Below are 19,274 nucleotides of genomic sequence, written 5' to 3'. Positions count from 1 at the left end.
ATAAAGCTGATTTATCTCCTCTCTTCCACACGGGGGACACATTTTAAAACTGATAACATCCAAGAGCAAAATAACTCTTGAAATAGAACTAGAAATCCATATATGATGCAGAAGCCAAACTTGGATTCAATTATTCCAGTGGGAAGACATAAAAATGCCTATTTCAGAAATGGCATATACAGAACAGATGTTTTGATAACAGTTATCAAACAGATTTCATGTTTATAGTACAGAAAAGTATTAGCTGCTACTGGCTAAAAAAAATAAAAAGACCAAATATGCCATAGCACTTGAATAAAAGTAAATCTACACATTTATTTTCCTTTAACTTTAGAATCTGCATGTTGCATACTGCCTGCTCTAACTGATCATGAAAAACTCAAATCTAGAACCTCCTGGCACAGCTATTCAATACTTCCACCCCTACACCAAATAATTATGAGTATTTGTAAAGCTTAATTACCGGACATTTCCTATTTAAAGTCTGAGTTAATGCACAATTAAATATAAATTTATCAGTTACTAAAATTTGCTTATTTATAATGAAAATATAAAGAAATTGTAGCACATATTATAAATCACATCATTTACTGCCTCACTCTAATAATTAGTTGCCAATAGCGTTATTTTTCCAGGGAGGATTGAGAAGTACATGCATATTTGAAAGGTCAAGTAGAAAACTTATCTATAATTATGTGCAGGGAAGCATAGTGTTCTACATCAATTTAAATAATTTCAGCTGATTTACCTTTTATTCTTTATGGCATGAAGTGTTGTTTGTTTTGTTCCCTACATAGCTCATATATATAACAGTATCTAAAAGTTTTATCTCCCTGATTTCCTCCATACAGGTTCACCTATCAGCTTTTGGGAAATTAGTATGAAACTGAATATAAACTAAGTTTATTAATGAGGTAAGTGATCAGTCTCAGGGGTTGATTAACAATGGATGTTTCAGTTGTACTACAGATTTGCCTGTACTTTTAATGAAGTTTAATAAAACTGCATCAGTTAACTACTGTTATATAAAACCACCCAACACCCCTGGCTTGTAACAACACTCATTTATTTTTTCTAATGCATCTGCTTGTCACTGGGGGTTTGCTGCTTAAGGCAGGTCTTGGCTGGGGCAGTTCAGTTGTGGTGGTTCTGCTGCCCATGGCTTTCCTCTTCCTGGGTCCATGATCCTCTCATGGTGATGTCAAAAGTGCAACCAAGCTAGTGAAAACGCATAAGACTTTTTCAGACCTCAGCTTGGATTTAGTGCATTAAAAATTCAACTACTTGTACTTACCATTGTCCTTAGCAAGACATTGGGCCAAACCCAATGCCAAGGGACTCTGCCCACAATGAGGCTATGACAAGGCTATGGATACAGGGAGGAATGAAGGATCAGAGTCAAGAATCCCACCCACCACACATACACACAAACCACAATAGAACAAACTATCAGTACTCCACTGTTATAGTTTTTATTTATTTTTTAATGCAATGGAGAATAGAGGGCTTTTTCTACACTGGTATTAGTTACGCATTTTATAATCTTAGGAGTACAAACTCTTCCCTAAGAACATAAGTACTTGCAACCCAGATAATAGACATTTATCTTATTTTTGATGATGAAAGAAGAGACTGTGAACCCTCTTATTGTCCTAAAATCTACCCAAGTTTATTATTCATTCAATAAAATTATTGGAGCTCTCTACGCGATCAGCATTTACTAAAACATGGGAATACAAAGGTTTATAGAGTGGATATTCTTGCCGTCTCATATAGGACAGTCTAGGGAAGTTTATATGGCATAAAAGATAACGCAAAGTATAGATAAGAGAGTAAGGGCAACTATGTCCCAGCTTCAGCGTGAAGTAGTTAGGAAAGATATGTTAAACATTTATCACATTTGGGTTTTAGAAACAGAATATTTCAATACAAATCTAAAGATAGATAAACAATACTAGTAACTACAATAAGCAAGGTGAGAATTATAATGGTGTGTTTTACAGCTATAGCACTGAGTAGGAGAGAAATGGACAGTTTGATCATCATATAAGGGGCAGAATCAACATGAGTTTGTGACTGACTAGAAAGAGGAATGGAGGAGTGAAAGTCAAGTATAGCGCTAGTATTTAAACGCAAATAACATAAGAGAAATCAGCAGAAAAGCAGGTTTAGGAGAAAGGTGGTAAGATGATGAGAGATTATTTAATGATATAGATGATAATTTAATATTTCTTAATGGATTTTCAAGTAGATGTTTTCATAACCCATCAGACATATGGATTTGGAACTTATGAGTATAATTGGGAATGAGACTCATAGAACTGTGTACAAAGGTAGTAGAAGCCAAGAAAAATTGGATGAAATGCAAGAGCTGTGTATCAATTGAGATGAGAAAGGGAGACTGAGAAAATCCCGAGGACCACCAAATGAAAGAGATAGACAGAAGTTGTGAATATGGTTCCTAAGACAAGGATAGGAGAAATAGAGAGGATATAGTGATGTTTAGTTTTCTTATGTTTCAGTTTATCCATAGGTCCTCTTGTCCTGCACTCAGCTGAGATCAAAGAAGAAGACAAAAAGTTAACTTCTATTTGCTAGAAAATCAATTAAACCAAATTTCCAATTTACTTTCAATGACTTAGCTATCAAATCTTCCCTCCTTTGATAGATACTTAGGAGTCCCCAGTTGTGCTGGAATTTCAGAATCTCTTTGGATCAGTGTTAAAACCATGAGCCACTGTGACATATATTCTGCCAGCCTGTGGTGTGGGCACTGGAGCAGCTAGTGTATCCTTGTCATTGACCAATTACTCTCTACCTTAGGTAGGTAGATTCTACGTAAGGTAGAATCTCAGGGTAAATTATTTTCTTCCCCCAACTTTATTGAGATACAATTGACAAATACAATTGTACATATTTAAAGTGTACAACGTGATGTTTTGATATATGTATACATTGTGAAATGATAAGCACAATCAAGTTAATTAACACGTTCATCACCTCAAGGAGTTACCTGTTGTGTTTGCGTGGTGAGAATGCTTAAAATCTACTCTATTGTCAAATTTCGAGTATATAAATACAGCATTATTAACTAGAGTCACCATGCTGTGCATTAGACCCCCAGAACTTATTTATTTTATAACTGAAAGTTTGTACCCTGTGACCAACATCTCTTCATTTCCCTGACTCCCCAGTTCCTAGCAATCACTCTGTTTCTATGAGTTAAACTTCTTTTTAGATTACACATAAGAGTGAGATGATACAGAATTTGTCTTTCTCTGCCTTGTCTATTTAATTTATCATAATGTCCTCCAGGTTTACCTACACTGTTGCAATAGGCAAGATTTCCTTCTTTCTCGTGGCTAAATAATATTCAATTCATATCCTAAAGAAATCACTGCAGCACCAATACCAAGGTGCTTTCTCCTTATGTTTTCTTCTGGGAATTGTATGGTTTCAGGTTAAAAATTTTAATCCATTTCAAGTTAATTTTTCTAGGTGGTGTAAGATAAGGGTCTAGTTTCATTCTTTCACATGTGGATATTCAGTTTTCCCAACACCATTTACTGAAGAGGGTCCTTTCCTCATTGTGTGTTCCTGATACCCTTGTCAAAGATTAATTGACTGTATAAGTGTGGATTTATTGTTGGTCTAGTATGTTCAAGAATTTGAAGAATTAATATTATTAAAATGTCCATATGACCCAAGGAAATCTACGTATTCCACACAATCCCTACCAAAACTGCAATGGCATTTTTCATCTAGTATGTTCAAGAATTTGAAGAATTAATATTATTAAAATGTCCATATGACCCAAGGAAATCTACATATTCCACACAATCCCTACCAAAAACAATGAAAACTCTTAGAGTTTAATGGAACCACAAAAGACACCCCAATAGCCAAAGCAAACTTGAGAAAGACAAACAAAGCTTGGAGGTATCACATTTTCTGATTTCAAACTATATTACAATGCTCAGGGTAAATTCTAAGCTTTTAAAGGCAACAGATTTCCACAGAAAGTTTGAGACATTTGAAAATAAAAAGTAATTACTGTAGTAGTCACATATCTTGAAATTCCTCATGTTTCTATGTCTATTAGCTGTCTGGTTATATTCAGGGCACTCTGCTGATTCTAGCTAAATTCCACATTATATTTCACTCTGATAAATGATGGAATTTGGGGCATTCACATTCACCTCATTCTGAGCATATCATAGTGATATTCCTTGCAAGAGTCCAACTGGCTACATGCTAAACCCGATACCAAGGAAGGAACTGCATCTATTGACAAGTTCTTCATTACAGGGAAAATAATTAGCTTAAACACATCAGTTAAGCCACTCAGCAACAAATTAGCTTGGTTTTGTAAACAGATAGTATATTAACAATATTATTTTCAAATGCTGTGAATTTTCTTCAGGGTCTAATCTAATGGGCTCCTTAACTGATTTTAATTATTGATGGCCACACATGGTCTTTCTTCCCTTTACTGCCATAGTTCACTCCTGTATTGTACTGCCTACTGGAGTCTCATTGACAAGTCTAGAAAAAAATTGTTAAGTATAAATATCTACTAGTTCCCAATTCAAGTTACCATATACCTATATTGCACTACCAGTCCTGGGGAACTCTGTCCAGGTCCTGATTTTTGTCTGTCCTCATGCCTACTTTCCCACACCCTAAATACCTAAACTGAACAACAGGGAACCTGCTTATTGAAGAGCTGCAAGTAAGAACATTTTTAAACATTTTTTTCTTACTATGTATTTTCTATCTACATCTTTGGGCTCTGACTTTTAAATTTCATATTGTATACATTTTCCCTTCCGTGTCAAGTATGACAGATGAATCAACTTGGTATCAGAGGAATTTTTCAAAATTCCTAACCATCTTCTTGAGGGAGGAAGCTGTATCATGCTTCCTATTCACAGACATAATCTAAAGAAATATAATCTTCTCTGCTACAGATTTCAATCATACCTGGATTTATTTAGTGAGTGCTTTCTATTTTCCAGGCACTGTTCTTTTATTTCACATGACCTATCCAATTAAACTCACGCAATAGCTCTATATATTTGGCATTTCCCCCAAATTTTACAGAAGTACCTAATACACATAAAAGTTAAATCACTTGCTAAATGTAATGAAGTTAATAGTCAGTGGAAGCAGAATTTGAAACAGATATTACCATCTCAAATAATATGTAACAGTGCCTCTTCCTACATTTAAACAAAAATATTTTTTTGCGTCGATTACTTCAGAATCTTTTAGAAAATTACACTTAGACTATGGACCTTGCCTCTTATTTATCATTATAAATTGGGTCACTACTGATTTTTAATTCATGTACTCTATATCCCTTTTATTTTTTATATTTTTAAAAAATAATTGAGATATATTTTTTATATCCTTCCAATTTATCAAGATATTATCTTCTTAGCAAATCTTTCAAATAGAGGTCAGCCAAGCTCTTTGAAAAATTCAGTATCATGCCATATGCACACAGTACATTTACTTATACAAATGTTCAAGAATGCTAGATAAATAACACTTATTTGTATTCTTAAGTTAACATTGATGCAAAAACTATTGCTTTATCTTCATCAGTGCTGTTAATAAGATGTCTTTAAAAACATATATATGTGTAACTGAATCACTTTGTTGCATACCTGAAACTACTACAACATTGTTAATCAACAATGTTGATTAACAATCTAAATAAAAAGTTAAAAAATATCATAAAAATAAATAAATAAAAATTCCTCCTTTAAAAAAAAAATCACATTGAAAAGACCATGACAAATTATTGTTGAAGTTCTTAAGGATGGAGATGGCGAGGTGGATAATAGAAATGTCAGAAAGGTTATCTTTTCATTGTTAGAAAATTATTTATGCAATTTATCAAATATGCAGTGAATACTTACTCTACCTATTTATCTGACCGAAAAAATAGTCTCCTAAGGTACATTTAATTTGTTCATATTTTTTTGATTATTGAATGTTTGGATATTTTTTTATTACCTAATTTAGTTATGCTTATATGTTGTGCTTTTCCCCCTCATCGATTAGATCAATTATTTTTTCTTGATTCTGTGTTCTTTTGCTGTGTTGGTTTGGAATTATAGATTATATTTCTCCAAAATACACTTTCATTCTTATCTCCACATCCCTCCAACTTATAAGTTATATTGATCTAAATTATAGGTTTATAACCTTTTATTTCTTCAGATCAGAAAAATAATGTGCACATCACACACACATAGAGAAATTTACTTCTTCACCACAGCTTTTTGCATTTTGTTTTTTTAATCAATTTTAGTTCCATCCTCATGAAGAATATCTTAAAATTATTATTTTTTCCAGAAGAATTGGTGAAGAGTAAATTCTCTATTGTCTTGTGTGCGTTATAGTTTTTATTTCTGTGACTGTTTTAAAAATACTAAGTCTTCCTTAATTCTTCTTCTGTGATTCCTATTAGACATATAGCTTGGACTTCACATCCTAATCTCCAGGCTCCTGAAGTCTTTCATATTCTGGTGTTTCACCTCTCTGTGCTGCATTCAATGCAATTCTCTGACATGGGGGATTATGTTTTCATAGGGTTTTAATGACACATTTGAGTTTTTGCTCACATTTGGTGGGCTTACTTTTGTGTGAAAATCTTTTCTAATATGAGCTTTTGGAGAATCATTAGTCAAGCAATAATTTTATATTTAAAAAATTAGTTTCTGGCAGGGGGTCAGGTAGCATTTATTCTCACACAATGTGAACCATGTAAATTCAAACCCCAAAACACCATGAAGCCCAGTGTTTTTAAATGATCTGGAGATCCACAGCTGAGGGAAGAAAAGATAACACATGATTGTCATATTTTACCTCTGTGATAGTAGAGTTTTTGTTTTAGTTTTTCTAATCTAACACGTCATTAGAAGTATAGTTTCAGAGTGAGTATTTAATTGCAATTTGCTGCTTTTACAAGGAGTCAAAAATTTCTCAACTTTCATAGCTTTACATTTTTTATTATTTTTAAAGATATTATTGATGTGGTCTCTCACATTGCCAGAACAAAAAATAACCTGGTCAATTTCTCATATAATTATTGCTCTATCAATATTAACATATCCTTAGATAAAATTAATTTAAAAATTATTAGAACTTTATCTTATTCTACACACATTCATACTAGCACAACACTATACTTTGAAATAAAGTCTTCTTTTTTTAGAAATTAAAAATACTATAATCTGTATAATTAATTCACAAAAATGTTCCCTTGTTATATGAGATTAAGCTCTAGTCAGTTTTTTCTTATAATAATTTACTGACTGTTTACACTTTGTGGAAATACATTCTCTATTAAGCTTGAAGCAATAACGTTTTCAAAATGCTATGGATTTTATTTTATGCATAAATAAAACTTCTTAAATTAACTTCAGCTTATAATGATTTCTGTGTGCATTTTTTCACTGTGTAAACATGCTAGAGAATTAATGAACAGTGAGAGTGCTTGTGGGTTCCATCCAAATACTACCGATTGTTCACACAATTGATAAATTGAGAAATTACTCTTGAAAACTGTATATTACACTGAAAATAGAGATGTGAAAAATCCAAACCCAGCCCCTGATCTCACAGAATATTTGAACATAAGTTTTTTAATGTCATATGAACACCATTTATTTTCCCTCAATCAAGGTGAGAATACTATTATTTCTCAAATAAGAGGTGTAACCCCAACAGAGAGAATGTATTCTGCTTAAAAAAATTTTGATCTGTGAGTCACAGAGAAACTGTGCCCAAGATTTTTAAAGTTCCTGTCTAATGCAATAAGAATGGTATGTGAAATAGTGTGTCACTCCTGAAATGCAAAGAAAATTGGAATTTTACAAGTCTGGCTCTATGAAGAAAGAATGAAAGGAAGGAAGGAAGGGAAGGAAAGGAGGAAGGGAAGAAGGATCTATTATTTAATGGATTGGGCACTATAATCAAAAAAGAGCAAAACAGCCAGTTAGTTGAAAGCCCTAGTAAATGAAGAAAGACCCTAGTTGTCAAGATAAGAAAATATTTCTTATAGGAATAAACTAACAAGAAATCTGAGAAGAGGGGATTGGCTCTTGATTTCTTTCTACTTTTGAATATACAAATCATTGTTTTACAACTAGCAGTCACAGAGAGAAAAAATCTAGTTACTTACTACAGTGTATTAATTTTTAAAACTACCATTCATGTTATAGTAATATAGCCTAGGTAACCTAAATGATGTAGTTTTGAAACATGAAGGGAGTAGCTATAAGGACATTACTCACTGCACTATTTCCAGTGTATCTGAAGCAACCATATTCTACTGTTATATTTCTAGCACACGGCAGAGGGCTCTAGTAGTATTGACTATAGAATTGAACACTGTGTTCATAACTTGAGCAGAATATAGAAACAGATATTTATTAAACACATTAGAATATAAAAATAAAATGAAAAAGGAGAAGTTATTTAAATTGATGAGTTTGTTCAACTCATCAATTTTTTTGTGTGTGTGTTTTTCTACAGGTTTTTGTTTTGTTTTGTTGTTTTTAGAATTGTATTAAGCCTGCTCAGGTTTAAACCAGAGCTTTTGTTTAACCTCTGGAAAGTAATGATGAAAGAGACTGTTGATTCCTCCCTAAATCATTTTTGCAATAATATCATTAAAAGCATCATTATTATAGTAAAAATAACAATCTTATTCTCAAAGTAGATGGGATTATAGCTCATAAATAAAACATAATTGCTGAAAAATTGATACGCATAAGGCACTGTGCTAACCACTGAAATGAGACAATTATGATAAAATACGGTATCTTTTCTGGTTCAGTATAAATAAAAATAAAAATGTAAGACAAGATAGAGCAAGTGTCATGAAAGATAAAACTAAAGCAAGGCACTTTGACAGTTCAGTTGAGAAGAATCACGTAAATTGCTTACTTAGGTGGGTAAATGGGGAGAATTAGGGTGCAGAGCTTTGTAGGCAGAGTAAAAAGTCTCTATCAGGCACAGCATTAGGGGAGTCAGGAAAACTACCCAGGGAATTACAGATGCTCAGAAGAGTAGTGTTCAAAAAGATAGTAAGAAAGACATAAGCATTGTGAGTTACAGTGGATTAATTTCATCAATAATGTATAAACACCTTGATGAATTGTTTTACTTAAAATCAGGTAGGCTTCAGTATGGCTCCTGCTAAAACCAGAAGAAGACTCAAAATCCTACATATGTCAAGTATCTTAAAGTTATCAGGCAGTCATGTATTGATATATCCACATAGTTAATTAAGCTCAATAAATATTGATAGCATTATATATGTAAGAACCTCTACTGGAATATACAGAAATCATTTTTATTGGATCTGATACAATTTAACAATTGTTTAAATATTTTTGCTTTGCTGTAGCATCACAGTTTGATACCATAAACCTCATGAATATTCAGTAAGTTTCCATTCTATTTTTCCCTAAAATACATGATGGATTTCTAGTAGAGAAAGCAAAACCAAAAAGCCTTCTGTATATTTTACTGGCTAAGTTTTGACAAGAAAGTGCCATGGAACCCTTAATCCATTTAAATTTATTATTATTACTAATATGTTTTAAAAGGCCAATTGCACTGTGCTTTCAGCTGAACAAGTTCATTGTTTATCTCTTGAGATGGGTTTTTCAAATTAGTCTCTCAAAATATGCATGGGACACAATATCTCAAATATTTCAATTAAAGCCACACTATCCAACAAGTTTTTTTTTTTTTTTTCCCATAGCTTAGGCCTACCATAGAGTTCTTATAAATGAAGTGCCTCCCCCAATGCCAACTTGTCCTCTAGGACTCCTGAATGATTTCAAAGATTCCACAGTAATAGAAATCTTTAATATTCCTTCCTGGGTGAGAGTAAAGGCCTCCTCCAGTGTTGCTGATGAGTATCCTTTTCAGCTTGGAAGCAAACCCTGTCCACTGACGTGAAGATCACTGCGAACTCTTGGAAAAGAGCTCCCTCTAGTGCCACTATTTGGACTTTCACCTAGGAACAGCACATTCTCTGATAAAGACAGCTGTCTGGGTGCTCTATAGGACTCCCCACTAGTGGCCCATATGAAACACCAGAGGATAATTACCAGTGATATTTGGCCACTTTATCATCACTGTCACTGTCTTCAAGGCTATCCAGGTCCCATTATCTCTCTTCTTAAAGGCATTTCATCCACATTCGGATTTGGTAGAGGTGAAAAAGTAAAGACATGACAAACTAAGTAGGTGGCAAAATCTGCTTCTCATCATATCCAGACATCTGGCCTAACAATGTGTCATTTAATCCAGCGACACAGTGTGCAGATGCTGAGCTATCCAACAGTCTTTATCCTGTGTGATACAAAGGTAATATTTCTTAAGTTTTTGAAAAAGAACAGAAAATAGAATTCTAATGTCATGAACCAAATGTTAGCTCCAAGAAGGCAATGGCCAGTTAGGAAGTGCTACACATCTTAAATCCAGACTATACAGGTCGAGCCTTTAGGCAGACACTTGAAGTAAGCAGTGACCCAGTATTTCTTTTCTGGAAAAATGACTATAGATAGCTGTTTTTAGCATCAGCTTTGTCAGCAAGAAACCTGAAAAAAAGTTGGTAGTAGTATTGTTCTTTCTCTGAGGAGGTCTTATGAGTCTTCTCATTTGCCACCGTCTCCATCAGCATCTATCTGTCATCTCATTGAACCCACCCTGGTAGATTAGCCTCATTTGGCAGTACAGCTTAGCCATAAAGCAAGCAATGATAACACTGATATGGTTTCTCCTTTGCCTCCTCCCCTGGAAGATGCCATGTCATCTGACTGGTAAAGAACTACACAACTGCCTTCTACTTGCTAATGTGGTCACAGCTAACCCTATTTTAACTACACAGGAGGATGTTATGATCCACTGAAGGTTTTATTCAGGAATGCACAAGCCAAATTCAGTGTTATAGGTTCCTGTCTTTTTCAGTGACATATCCAACTGGCCCAGTGTAGCTGCTATCTTTAGACAATCAAGTCAGTCAAAGTAAAATAAAAAGTTCTGAGAAATAATAAAGATAATAAAGCTGCATAATTACATCATTCCCATAACTTATTTCTACACCCCAATCCTTGAAAGCTTTTCAATAGTATCTCCACCTTCTCTCCTCCCACATTCAATTGGAAATCACATCTGCATTGTAACTTTCAAGACGTTTTCCCCTTCTGAATTAAACAACATGTTTTATTGCTTATTAAAACTTTCCATGAGACCACTGTATTGAGGGTGATAAGGAATGTATTACGTCCATATAATACTATGTTTCTTCGTCCATTTCTGTATTTTAGTAGTAGTTTGTAGCCTGATGGGAAGAAATATATACAAGTGGGCCAAACTGATATACTATTCTCTGTTCTGAACCTTTAAATGTTGGCAATTTTTCTCCTACAGCATAAACAAAGCCTAGAATAGAATAATAATTCCAACATAATCTAGGGGAGTATACTCCCTGAACTACTGATATGGCTTAAAATATATTCCACTTGCAAGCTATTCTCAGATTCATAGTATTATCAAAATTTTATAAGTTTAATAAAAATACTAGATACATTGATTATACTTATTTTTATTTTTCAATTTTTATTGAGATATGATTGACATATGACATACTAGTTTCATGTGTACAACATAATGATTCAATATTTGTATGTATTGCAAAATGATTACCACAATAAGTCTCTACTTATTTTTAAATATCATTCACGCAATAAGGTTTTCTGGAACAATAGATGGCGTACCATTCTAATGATCCACAATTGGCAAAATGAATATACTATAAATTCTTATTCCATAAAGTTAATCATCTACATATGCTATGTGATCCTAAAACATTACTTCATATCAAATTTTAAAGTAACATTTCTTTTTCTAACTAAAAAAATTAAAACTGTAGTAGTGTAACTGAGCAGGACGTTATTGGAGCCTTCCTGGGACAGACCTCCCTGCCGCCATGTCCTCTACCTGCCTCTACCACGTACAAAAAAAAAAAACCTGGGGAGTTGGGAATTGGTTCCTTGGGACATGAGTCCACTTCCTCCCCCAGGTTGCCGGCTTCCCGAATAAAGCTGTCTTTCTTTTTACCCAACACTTGTCTCTCAGTATTGGATCCTTGAGCAACTAGCAACCAAACCTGAGTTCGGTAATAGTAGGTCACTTTATAGCGTGTTGTACATGTTAAATGGTCTTCCCAAGTACCTCGGAGGTGGTTTATATTACTCTACCAATTTTAAAAATGAGGAAGTTAAAGCACAGAAGGGTATCTTACTCATGGTCACTAAATTGGAAATTTCTAGAGCTGACAGCTAAATATACATAGTCTGGTTTGATTACTTGCTGACTGTACAGTATGTTATTCTAGTTTTAATTATGTAGAACAAGTAAGCAATAATGTTCAGCCATATATGGGATAATTTTCCCAATACTTAATTTTCAAACTTCTCACATTGCCAACATTGTTTTTAATACAAATATTTTGGTTAATATTTTTATTTATTTTTTGCGGTAAGCGGGCCCCCCACTGCTGTGGCCTCTCCCGTTGCGAAGCACAGGCTCCAGACGCGCAGGCTCAGCGGCCATGGCTCACGGGCCCAGCCGCTCCGCGGCATGTGGGATCTTCCCGGACCGGGGCACGAACCCGTGTCCCCTGCATCGGCAGGCGGACTCTCAACCACTGCGCCACCAGGGAAGCCCCTGTTTAATATTTTTTAATGATTATTTATACCTTTTAACTGTGCTATAGACAAAGAAAATAATTGCAGTGTAATATACTGCTATTACAGGGCCACAGGTGGCCTTCTACAATGTGGAACCCAGGGATACAGAGGGCTGACTGTATATTTGTTGAAAATAATCTGTGTATAAGTGGATCCATGCAGTTCAAACCCCTGGTGTTCAAGGGCCAACTGAACTTAAGTTTCAAGATCAGAGTCACTGTAATAAACATAGTAACATGTTAATAATTTAAATGTATTAAATTTTTAATCCAAAATATTTAAGATTGCAGAGAAAAGAAAGGGAGATAAACAAAATGGTAACGGAATTTTCCATGCTTATTTTTTTGTTCCAGTTTGAAAATGATTTAGAAACTGTGCAAGGATTCATAGACTGTAGATATGCTTTATGACAGATGAATAAGCATAGATTCTGTAGTTGGCATGCCTGCTACTTTAATAAGCTCTCTTCAGTGACAGGCTTTCATAACCTTGGGTGAAATAAAACATTGTAAGGCACTACCTTATGCAGCACACTAAAACCTATAATAAGGCTATATCATTTGGGAAGGCGATATTAACTCAAGAAACACAGTAAGATCAATTTGTGGTGGCCATGAAAATCTGCCACTTAAGTCTTCGCATGATTCATCGATAGCCCTAGCCATTAGTCCTGTGGATCCACCAATACATTCCACACACTCCTCCCCTGGGATACTCCCTAGGGAAAAATACATATCCTCACTGGGACTCTTGGAATCAAGAGATACAAATGACAGAACAGATTTACATGATAGAAATACAATTAGAAAAGTATTGAAAGGAGGAAGCAGATTCTTAAAAGTCAACTTACTCCCTGTAAGTATATATATACCTTGCTTGCATTAAATTTTTTAAAAAATCATGGGAGATTATACATTTGTTTTTATAAAATTAAGAGATTTCTTTATTGAGGATGAAATAATAGAACATCCCTATTTGCGCTGTTAAGAGTTCTAAATAAAATAAAAAAGTGTTGTTCTTTATATAAAAGTTTTTAAAGATTACTAATGAATAGAGGTAAAGAGTTGTTACAAATGAACACTTTTCTCTACCTGCTACAAAAAAAGTAAATTCTCAGAAAATTGCTTTATAAATCAAATATTTATCAGCTGATGTTAGGGTGCCTACGGCTGGATACATTTCCTAAATTGACCACATTCATAGTAGTTGTATCTCCTAAGCACAGGTGGCTAGATTGTGAGTTCCAGTGAACATCACCGGCCTTGCCTGCAGCACATATATGTAGCCTGAGCAGGCTTCAGATTCCTCCCGGTGCTCTTACCCTGAGCACGACCAAATATTATCCTTAGATCACTGTCTCCCATAGAGCCTAGAGGATCAGTTTAGTGTTCTTTTGGGTGTTTTTCCAGATGTTTCCTTGAGCCCTGAAAAATCGTGCATTCATTCTGAAATGAAAATAAAGTTGAAATGAAGTTTAAAAAAAAGAAACAAGTCAAAGCCTTCTCTCTTTCCATATATTGTTGCACTGAACTTCTCCCATTTTGGTCTCCTTTTTGTCCTAGGATTATATTAAAAATTGTCTAGTGATAAAGTGAAAAAGTGAGAGGTCTTGATCACCCACATTTTAGGGTATAAAAAGGAAGATACATGATCTTAATAACTATAGATAAATTTAGTAAATAATATTAGTCTTATTCTTTTGGACAAAAAAATTCACCTTTAGTATTAAAACAACTGTAATTAATCTTATTTGCTTTCCTTTGAATACATACTCTTTTTATATATTTTAAGCATCAAATCATAATGCAATGTATGCATTAAAATTGTTCATCTACTTATGTTCCCACTTATTCCACTGTCCACTTCACTTTATAGATAACCACTATCTTCATTTAGTCTTCAGGGTTTTCAAAATTTAGATATAATCAAACATATATAATAATATTTTATATACAGTTTTCTACATTTTGATTATAAAAGGTAATAAATACAGCAGAGTCTATAGTGTCTTGGCTGATTTTATCCTTTAAAGTGTTGGCAGAGACCAGAGAACATGCTGCCACCACAGGGTGCCTGAAGAGAGTTTAACGGAGAGAGTGTTTTAGAGGTGGATTAGTCAGGTTCTCCTGAGAAACAGAAGCAATAGGAGATAGATAGATACATAGATAGATAGATAGATAGATAGATAGATAGATAGATAGATAGATAGATAATATATGAGAAGATTTATTGTAGGAATTGGTTCACACAGTTATGGAGGCCAAGAGTCCAATGATCTGGAGTCTACAAGACTGAGAAACAAACCAGGAAAGCCTGCGATGTAATTCAGTCCCAGTCTGAAGGTCTGAGAAGGGTGGCGGGCAATGGTGTAGACCTATTCTCAGTTTAAGAACCTGAGAACTAAGAGCACCAGTATCTGAGGGAAGGGGAAGATGGATGTCTCGGCTCAAGCAGAGAGACAGAGAGAGAGAGAGACAGAGACAGAGAGAGAGAGAATTTGCCCTTTCTCCTCCTTTTTGCTCTATTCAGTTCCTTAATGGACTGGATGGTGCCTGTGTGGGTGAGGGCAGATCTTCTGTATACAATCTACTGCTTCAAATGCTGATCTCTTCCTGAGACACCCTCACCAATACGTGCAGAAATGATGTTTTACCAGCTGCCTGGGCATCCATTATCCCAGTCTGGTTGATACACAAAATTAACCATAACAAAAGGTACTGACAGAGTTAAGAGCATCCACAAGAGATGGAAAAGTACCCAAAGCGAGAAACATTGGGAAACTGTTACCCTTGCAGGACATTTATTAGGTTCTGTTCAAAATGTCCATGAGCATATTTGGTCCACACCAAATGCTAATGGATATGATCAAATAGGGCCAAACGTCTTATGGACATTTTGGACAGAACCAAATGTCTGCTAACCACTGTTACCACTGATAGGTCTGAGGGGAGAGAGCTGTTTCTAGAACCCAGGTGTAGGAGCCATAGTTTTTGGTAGGAACTCACTGGAAAACATGCGTGCAGAAGAGAAGGAATCAGGATAACAAATACTTATTTCTCCCCCCACCATCCAATATTCTGCACGTACCTCCAATTAGACAAACCCAGACAAAACTCAGAGGAAAAAGGAGCAGAGTAGATTCAGTTCATCTAAAAACAAACTCAGAAGATTATATCATTAACTTTCTTTCATAGCAGAAAGAAAGCAGGTCTTTCATAGCACGAATTTCAGTAGTTGTAGACTGGCTGAGAACATAAGTTTTGGAGACAAGACAAAAGTTGGTTCAAGCTCCAACTCTCAAACAAATTACGTGATTTCAGACAAGCCATTTAACCTCCATAAAACTTGATATCCTCTACTGAAACCACTTTATGGTTATTTTAATGAAAACAGTAGATGAAGCACAAATATTAGCCTAGAATATGTAAGGTTGCAAGAAACAATTACATGACTCTAATGAAAATTATACACACAAATATATATATAATGTATGTAAATATATATGCATATATATATTATCCTCATATAAAATAAGAAGTTAGAAGGTACAATTTGCTAATTTGATGACATTGGTTTAACAATTTGACCATAGGGCCTGTTTAATATCTCTGATTTTCTTGGCCTTTCCCTTATGGCTGACATAATTCTAGCTGTCATAACCACACTCAGTTCAGGAAAAGAATGATGGGGGAAAAGGGGTGGGTACAACGGATTCTGCTTCTATCTCATTGTCTGGAACTTTATAACAACTGTTCTGCTATCTAGGGGTGCTTGGATAAAGTAGTATTCCCTGCTTCAGGATCTACAGTAGAGGCAAAGAAGGTAGTAGAAGGTTGGAAATGGATGTCAGGTAAGCAAAAGCAGAGTGCATATTTAAACAGAAAATCCATTAACTCAGTTTATAATGTATAATGGGCATTGATAGTTGCCAACTAATGCTATTATCATTATTATCTTGCATGAATATTATATAATCAATTCATTAACACTCTAATTTTGACATTTATTCTTTTAGTTAAAATATCTCATAAATATTTGTACATCAGACATGCTTATATTTAATTCATTAGAATAAATCTATACAAGTAAAAAGTAAAATAATCTGAGATATACACATAAAGTTAAACTTATATATAGAGATCTTATATATGTATATTTATAAATTTACATATATGTAAATTTAGTAGTATGTGAAGTCCTAGCTTTATACCTACTGCTGAATTTACATCCAGCAAAATTTACCCCCTTGAAATATTATTAATAAATGTATTATTTTCTCTCTTTAAGGAATATTTATTTTTTCAGTCTGTTTTTATTTTATTTCAAGCTATTCCAACTTTTATTTTAATTCTGTGCAAGTCTGAGTACTCCAACCAATTGCTCTGAACTTCTGCATGTATTTAATGGAAGATTAAAACATTTTTAGCAGAGGCTTATAGTAATCTAAACGTATGTAATAAACTCTTCCTACTCCCTTTCTAAGGAGAAGGAAAACTTAAGCTTTATCTGGTGTTATAAATATATGCAAAGGCATCAACTTGACTGCATTAACGTTAAACAAATAATGTCTTATCATCTTGAATTAAACAACTCATGGAAATTCAATTTTTAATTATATTCAAGAGAAGTTCCAATTTCAATTGAAATTCTCTATTAGGGAACCTAATATCCCCCTGAGCATGATGCCATCATCAGGTAAAAGAAAGGTCTAAGTTCATGTTCAGTATCTCAGCATTGGCTAAGGAAAACATTTTTTTAAATCCAGTATTTTGGTCAGAGATTGGTGTCTGAGCTCTGGGAGACAACTTTCCTACCTCTTTAATGTTCTGGAATGTACAGAAAATTATAATACATTACAGTGGGCATATACTGGAAATAATTTGGGGGACTTGGGAGCATCCATATATGGTTTGGTAAAATTTAATTCTGTGCATTATATATTACAGTAAAAACTAAAATACAAAATATTAAGGGATATAGTAAATATCAAATATAAAGAAGATTTTAAAACAAATTATTAACAGTTTTAAAACAGCTTGCTTCCATTAATAAACATTTTCATATCAGGTTTTACACTGGAAATGACCTCATGTAGTTTTTTATAATAAATTTTAATAATGGTCTCTTCAAATTTTAGATAAAGACACAACTATCATTTTTACATAACTAAAATATTTTACAACTGTCTTTTTACCATCTTTTAAAAATTTACAACAGATGAAATTAAATGATTTAATACCTTCACTTTATTTTCTATGAGCAACTGTAGCATTTCAACTTCTTGAACTTTTAAATGAATTAAATGAATTTGAATCCACTTAATGTATGAATCAAATCTATTTGAATGTATTAATATCAAGAATTTAAAATTACTGAGAAGTCCCATTTTGCAGCACATCCATCTTGGCAGGGTAGTAACCCTGGGAGTTTGTTTGGATAATATTAAAAGGGACGACAGCTGCAAAGATACAAGACTGCTGCCTGGAACTGAACCAGCGGAACTGAAATAGCGGCCATATTTCTTGGACTATGTGTTGTCCTCCTTGGCTCCTGGAACATGAACCCATCCGTTGATTCCAAGGGTCATTTGTCTAAGATACTCTTGAAATAAATGCTCAGAGGTGAGAAGTTCTTGGCTATAGTCAGCATAAAGTGACAAAGTACTGAATGCCAAACCTAGCTCACATGCTTTCTAATTTCTGGGCTCATGGGACACAGTGTCAGACCATGTTCTGGTAGAACCACAAACTGAAGACTCCCCACAAGGTTTATTGTACCTGAAAGCAACAAACTGAGGGGATACCTGTTACCCCAGCACCTGTCCAGCTTTCCTGAGATAGCTTGCATTTGTAGTCTATTAACATTTTCATATCAGTAAAAATGAAGAATAATTTCTTATTGAATACTTATTAATTTTTTGAAGAGACATAAAGGCATTTTTCAAATGTGTACCTCTTGCCTAGAATGATTACATTCTATTTAAATAAAAGCTTATTTAACATTCTCACAAAATATTATAAATTAGGTACTTTGGTTAGCTCTGTTTCACAAAAGGGGAAATTTAAGTGCAGAAAACTCATAAAACTTGCCCCCCAAAATAGAGCTAGGGAACAACCTCAGGCACTCTAGTATCAGGGTCTATGCTCAGAGCTCAGTCTCAACTCTACTGTCTTTTTTTTTTTTTTTTTTTTTGGCCGTGCCCCATGGGATCATAGCTCCCCAACCAGGAATCAAACCTGTGCCCCCTGCAGTGGAAGTGTGGAGTCTTAACCACTGGACCACCAGGGAAGTCCCTCTACTGCCTTATTTTAACTAATAACCAAAGGTGGAAAATATGTTTAAGGAGAAGGAATCTGGATACTACTTCACAAAAACAGGTAGAGGAGAAAATATATACCTGACATTTTTGGCTCTTATACAGACCAATCAGCCCAAGCAGTGTACCCAGAAGAAAAATTCACAATTTGCCTCATTTTTCTCAGAAATATT

The 19,274-nt window shown here is 34.3% G+C and overlaps 1 pseudogene; it reads right to left on the bottom strand.

Annotated features, from left to right (window-relative positions):
- Positions 1-15,457, bottom strand: part of LOC112413726 (protein lin-37 homolog pseudogene) — a 28,735-nt pseudogene extending 13,278 nt beyond the window's left edge.
- Between the last annotated feature and the right edge of the window lie 3,817 nt (positions 15,458-19,274).

This window comes from Neophocaena asiaeorientalis, unplaced genomic scaffold (assembly GCF_003031525.2).
Source record: "Neophocaena asiaeorientalis asiaeorientalis breed wild unplaced genomic scaffold, Neophocaena_asiaeorientalis_V1.1 scaffold175, whole genome shotgun sequence".
Lineage (NCBI taxonomy): Eukaryota > Metazoa > Chordata > Mammalia > Artiodactyla > Phocoenidae > Neophocaena > Neophocaena asiaeorientalis.
The sequence above is the reverse complement of the archived record's forward strand: the minus strand, read 5'-3'. Positions and strand labels throughout refer to the sequence as shown.